Source organism: Belonocnema kinseyi, chromosome 6 (genome assembly GCF_010883055.1).
Source record: "Belonocnema kinseyi isolate 2016_QV_RU_SX_M_011 chromosome 6, B_treatae_v1, whole genome shotgun sequence".
Classification (NCBI taxonomy): domain Eukaryota; kingdom Metazoa; phylum Arthropoda; class Insecta; order Hymenoptera; family Cynipidae; genus Belonocnema; species Belonocnema kinseyi.
This window is the reverse complement of record NC_046662.1, coordinates 107,057,784-107,064,540: the sequence shown is the minus strand read 5'-3', so window position 1 is coordinate 107,064,540 and position 6,757 is coordinate 107,057,784. Positions and strand designations below refer to the sequence as shown.

The following is a 6,757-nucleotide window of genomic DNA, read 5'->3' as shown; positions in this document are numbered from 1 at the left end:
AATAATCAACTTTATTCAGAAAAACTTAAATTTCATACAAAAGATTCTTATAAACTAGACTTATCTATCCAACTATTGTGTGAGTCATCGAAACCTAACCATTTCACAAATAGCTTATTTCGTCTTTTTTTCAGTACTTTTTCCACCAGATAAATATCTGGATGTCTCACTTTGCCTAGTTCTTGTTCATAAAAACTACTTGCAATAGCTTTATCTTGATAATCTTTAATCATATACGTCACTGGTTCAGTATTCTTGACATGACTTATAGTAAATATTTCAGTTGTCCGATTCAGTGTGTAGCCTTTCTCAACAACATGCTTAAACTTACTTATACGTACTTTATCTACAACTTTAAATTTCTCTTTTTCAATAGCTTGTTTTACACTGTAATTTTTGTATACATTAAATAACAATTTTTCTCATTATGTTCAGTAACATCTTTTGGTTTAATTCGAATAGTCTGGTGTCTACTATCATTGTCCCTGTAAGCTAAATTGCATCCACATTTTGGTCTTTAAAGTACGGTTAAATCGCTCGCAAATGGTCGCTTTTAAATTACTAAACGTCGAGTACAAATTTATTTTGTATCGCTACATAAGATTTTCGAATTGCGAACTGTAAAATTCTTTTCCTCTATCAACTTGTAAATTTTTCGGTATGCGCCCCTCATTAAGTACAGATTCCATGGCTGCAGCTACATCTTCACCCTTCTTGGATTTAACGGGGAAAGCCCAAGCAAATTTTGAAAATATGTCAATTACAGTTAAGATGTACTTGTATCCTTTGTTTACTCTCTCGTATGATTGCATTTCAACCATATCAGCTTGCCAGGTCTCATCAATGCCACGAATATCGAAATTTCGACGTTCGTAATTTCGTCTAGCTGGTTTGTGCAGCTCCTTCACCAAATGCAGCTTCTCGGTGTCCATTTTTGAGTTCATTCAGCCTGGTGTCTAATTGACTAATGAGCTCAGAATTTCGATACACCAATTTTTGAATTGATTCAACATCAATTTCCGCATTTTTAAAAAGTTTATCTGTGGAATTTTCCAGAGTTTCAATCGTCATTGTATTATTGACTACTTCAGTTCGCAAAGAAGCTACAAAATCATATATAGACTGAAGTTCACGCTGTATCGTATGTTGCACCATATTCAGATTCACAGCATCATATAGTTCTTTAGCTTCAGCCACTTTACACAGCCTCTTATTATTCATATCATAATTTCCTTCAGATGTGACTTTGAAGCCAATTCCAGGAGGACCGCGACTTGTACTCTGTGCTCGCTTGGAATGACGTCCGAATACATCAATGCTCATCTTGAAAATGATGGAAATCTTGATAAACATCCATTATTATATAATTTCAGCTTCTCTTAGTTCTTCGATAATTGATATAATTTCGTTGGTGTGACTTAGATTACCAGCTGCTTGAGACGCTAGGAGTAAGCGTAATCGGTCTACCAATTCATTCGGATCATCCCAGTAAATGTAATCCATTAGATTTTTCTCTCTAGCAATCATATATTGTGGGATCATACCTTCACCTGATCATGATTTCCCGTCTTTGCGAATTTCTCCATTTGGTTTATAATGTTTTTTATATAAGATTGTTGCCATAGCAATTTGTCTATAATTTTCAAGATCACTGGGAGTTATAGAGGACTCTTGAGGTACTTTTTTACATAAAAGTTCCAGCAAGCCTTTACTTTTGGGAAAATTCAAATTACCCACATGAACATAGTTCTGACTGAAATTTATCTGAGAATCTCCAATCATTAATCTATCTTTCGTTAATTTTCTTACTCCATACACATTATCGAGTTCTCTACTTCGTTCGCATAACAATATGAGATACTTGTTTGCATCATCATCAATCCATGAAGATGTAGGTATTTCAGAGTTTTTTTCAGCTTCACTAGCAGTTGATGTCTCTAAATTACTGGGATCTACATTTTCATCTGCTTCTTCCTCACAGTCATTACTTGATTTATATGACAAATCATCGTCATCAATACTTTCTTCAGCTTTATTCTTTGCTTCTTCTTTCCATCTAATTGGTTCAACTTTTTTCATATTCTTGAAACCGCCAACAATTTTTTCGAGTGGATTAGTAATGGGTTTAAAAGTGTCACTTAATGTGCACTCACCTGTTTCTTTGCCCAACTTTATTAACCTATGTTTACGTCGAATTGATTCACTAGCTCTAGCAATTTGTTGCAAAATATTCTTTTGCTTTCGAAAATTCTCCTGACGCGAAGACATGTTGATGCATCAACGTCTAAGTTGTGACTACATGATCATCATAAATGTGCTTCAGATTCACTTCATTTTGCTTGAATAACACAAGTAAATTAACATTGTCGCATACAAGATGTTTAGGAATATGAGCATATGTCTGACTCAAGTAAAAACAGTCTACATCCTTGTGTCTACCCATAGAAGAGAATGCTCTTATATTATCTTGTTTCGCACAAGCCACATCATCAAATACAATTACTGAGTTTGATTTCGCTTCACTTGGGATTATAACCTCTTCATGCTCATTGAAAGGATAGTACTCAACGCCATCTACTGATTAAAGGACTTTTTCCAAAAATTCATACTTTGATTGCTTTAGAGATTTTGAATAGACGTAAATATTTTCAAATCTCAATCCATTTGGATGTATCAGTAGAGCCAGCAAAGCATTTGTCAGGCAAAACAGTCAGTCGTAAACGAACCGTGAAGCAAGCAAGACGTGGGAGAGGCTTGCTCAACAGAATCATCAACAATTTAACGTTTGAATTGCATTTGCCTGGTTACCAGTACGGTCACCCAGGTACGAAGCTAGCCAAAAGATTAGCACGAGGTGATCCAGGAATGAATCCACTGGACGCTGCTTGCAAAGAGCACGATATAGCCTACTCACAAAATAGAGAAACTATAGAGGCTAGAAACTCAGCTGACAGTGTATTGGCTGAAAAATCTTGGAAACGTGTCTTTGCTCCAGACTCTGGTATAGGTGAAAAGGCAGCCGCTTGGGGAGTTACAAACGCAATGAAGGTGAAATCAAAATTTGGGATGGGTTTCAGTAAGAACAGAAGACCTACCACTACACTGAGAAAAATTGTTGCTTCAGCTAGAAAGTCTATGATTTCAAGCAATGATGCACAAACTGCCATTAAATCTATACTTGAGGCCATATAGACAAGGATTAGGGCTTCATCTGAAACCATATAAACATGGAGTAGGACTCAAACGCAAGTCAAAAAACTTAAAGTGAAGCTACTTCATCGAGCCTTGACTGATGCAGATTTACTGAAATTTGCAAAATCCTTGAAGATTCCACATTTTCGAGGTGTTTTTATGCGAAATGGATTACCAAAGGGTGAATCTCGTATATATGAATGTGCTATTGTTAATCTTGACGATGAAAAAGGACCAGGAACACATTGTTGTGCCTATGAAAAGATATCAAAATTACGATGCATTTGTATGTGGACATTTATGTCTGCATTTTCTATGCAATCAATTAAAATCTAAGAGTACCTTTAATCTGTATAAGTGTTGAAAATTTCAATATAAAGTCAGTTGAACGCTAGCTGTCACCATGGATGATTCATTGACACTAGCATTATCAGGAACTTCTTCAATCCTGGAAACGCACTATTTTCCTCCAATTGAGTTGTCTCCTTATAAAAATTACTCACTTGGACTCGTTGAATTTCTAACCGTTAATTCAATACCCAATGTAGACATTGGCCAAAATAAATTTTATGTGGGTGATGAAATAATTGAAATACCTACAGGAAGTTATAAAATAAGTGACAAAAAGGGCTATCTACAGAATGCTTTGGTAAACAAGGGTATTGAAATTCATATTAAACCAAACAATAATAATTTAAAAAGTGAAATTTACTGTAGTCACGGTATAAATTTCGAACGTGAAGATTCCATCGGTCATTTGCTAGGGTTTTCATCACGCAGACTAGAAGCTAAGCAAACTTATGAATCTGATCAACCGGTATCAATCATAAAAGTGAATTCTTTAAGAATTGAGTATAGCATAACTACAGGTGCATACATTAATGGTCAGAAAGTACATACTATTCATGAATTTTTCCCTCTAGTGCCACCTAAATATAAGATAGTGGAAGTACCATCTCATGTCATTTACTTACCAGTCGTTGTGCAGACAATAGATCATATACAGCTCCGCATAGTTGATCAAGATGGGTATTTAGTCAATTTTCGTGTTGAAGTTGTAACAATCAGACTGCACATCAAGTCTCTCTAATAATGGATATCGTTTTCAATCAAAAGATTGGCTTTGGTTATAATAAACCAACACAATGTCAAAAAATAATCAGTCGACAAAGAGCAGTGAAAGGGTTAACACCTCAAAGTTCTCTCTTCCTAAAAAGTCTAGGCCTGCAGCTCAGAAAAAGAAGAAGAGAATAAAGAGATTTAGGATTTTTTGCATCTGCATCTGTCAATTTGCCTATCAGCGATTGATTATTTGTCATGGAAAGGGAAATTTTGAATATTCAAGCACCAATCATCTTTGATGAGTCAATTGCACACTGTGAAATTCATGCACATCAGCCTTATGCCTCATCGACCTTCAACAATAGTGATGAAATTCGGATTGTTGTTCAAAATCAGGACTAGTGTCTCTTGTCGAGCAAAAGTTCACTTCACGTACATAGAAGAATCGTAAAAACTGATGGAGCGCAAGTGACAAACACATCTTTATTTTCTAATGCCATCTGTCATTTTTTTGAAGAAGCAAGATATGAAATCAATGCAATAGAAATTGATAGAAATAAAAATATTGTTCTGACTAGTCTCATGAAAAATTATGTATCTATAAATCGAGGACAATCACGATACATACAGAATACTGGTTGGCTTGATGTGAATAATAACAACCAATCACTAACAAACGTCACTAGCTACTTTGATGTAGCCATACCTCTTAGCATGATATTTGGTTTTGCTGAAGATTATCACAAAATCATTGTCAATGCTAAACATGAACTCATTTTGACCTGATCACAGGGTAATACAAATGCCATCTTGCAAACAGCTCGTCTTAAGCAGTATAAAATTGAAATCAATAAAATAGAGTGGTTATTGCCTAGCGTTAGACTGTCTGATTCAGGCAAATTTCAGTTGCCAAAATATATTGAAAAAGATCCATTTATGCCAATAAGTTTTCGAACTTGGGAACTATATTAATATCCCCTAGTTCTAGTGACTTCAAACCATGTTTGGACTTTAAAAACTTCAACACAATTGGAAAAACCAAGATTTGTTGTACTTGGATTTCAGACAAACAGAAAAAATAATACTACGAGAAACTGCAGCAAGATTGATCATTGCAATTTGACTAATGTAAAACTATTTTTAAATGATCAGTGCTATTATTATAGTAATTTGAATCTTGATATTAATCGAAATCAGTATACTCTTCATTATGAAATGTATACAAACTTTCAAGTTAATTATTATAGTAAAGAACCACAACCACTGCTATCGAGAACAGAATTTATAGATCATGCACCTCTAGTAGTGATTGACTGCTCTAAACAGAATGAGTCACTTAAATACGGGCCAGTTGACGTTCGTTTGGAATTTCAAACTAGTGAAAATTTTCCCTCTCAAACATCGGCATATTGCTTAATTTTGCACGATCATATAGTTGAGTATAAACCAATAAGTTGGGCGGTGAAAAAGTTGGTATAAAAATGCTGTAATAAATTAGAAATAATTTAGTTGCATTTAAGATTCAGTACTTGGTGGATATGCAGGGCTTAAAGTTGCCGGAAAATAAATTTGTATTGAAAGAATTGGCTATATTACTACTCTTTGATCAAACAGGCAAAATACCATATTCTTTCCTCTTTCAACCATCCTCCAAGTGGAAAGACGTTCCACCAAAATATAAGTCTATAAACAAATGGAAAGAGCGCAATCTTCATGGAATACCATGGAATGCTGGTAAATTACCATATTCTTTAATACCTGTAAAACTCAAGGATACTTTAGAAGATGCATCAACAATTTATGTAAAAGGATTGGAAAAAAAGAATTGGTTGAAACAATTTGTAGAAATGTCATGCGAAATTGTTGACCTGCTTGATCTGAAATGTCCTTCACTGCAGAAATTGCGTGAGATGTATGAACTTGAAAATATTATGTGTACGAATCATATGTATAAAAATTCTTCCAAGTGCGGAACTGAAAATGTAATTTTATTGGAAGATTGTATGATTCCGGAAGCGTACTTATACGCTGATGATTATTTATATTTATAGAGATAAGAAATGTTTTTTCCATATATATTTAATCTGCGTATTTTTAAGCATATAATGTACTGATTTTTTTGGAAATTAAATAAAAAAGCAAATGAAAAGAAACTTGTGTGTGTTTTTTCTCAGAGTTCCATGTCCTTATAATAAGTGCGAATAGTAGATATGCGAAAGGGTAGGTCTGTGAACATCGTGGGCATTGTGGCTTCGAAAAACGTCGTTCTCAGCATTGGGAGATTACGTCTGCTGGATCAGGTTGCATCCGATAGCTGAATCAATTTAAGAAAAATGCTATGCATTTAACTTTTTTCAATTTTAATTGAGGCAAATAATTTTTTGATTTAAAGAAATTCACTTAAAATTGTATTTTTTCAGGGTTCTATTCAATAAAAAACACCATTTTATATTTAACTATTTTTATTTTTATTTTGCAATAACTTGTGTTTTGTACAAACAAT

General features: G+C 34.2%; 1 protein-coding gene across 5 annotated transcripts in view; it reads right to left on the bottom strand.

The window, feature by feature from the left end:
- LOC117174780 overlaps positions 1–6,757 on the bottom strand; it is a 246,670-nt gene that overhangs the window by 98,938 nt on the left and 140,975 nt on the right. The gene's annotated exons all lie outside the window — the stretch shown is intronic.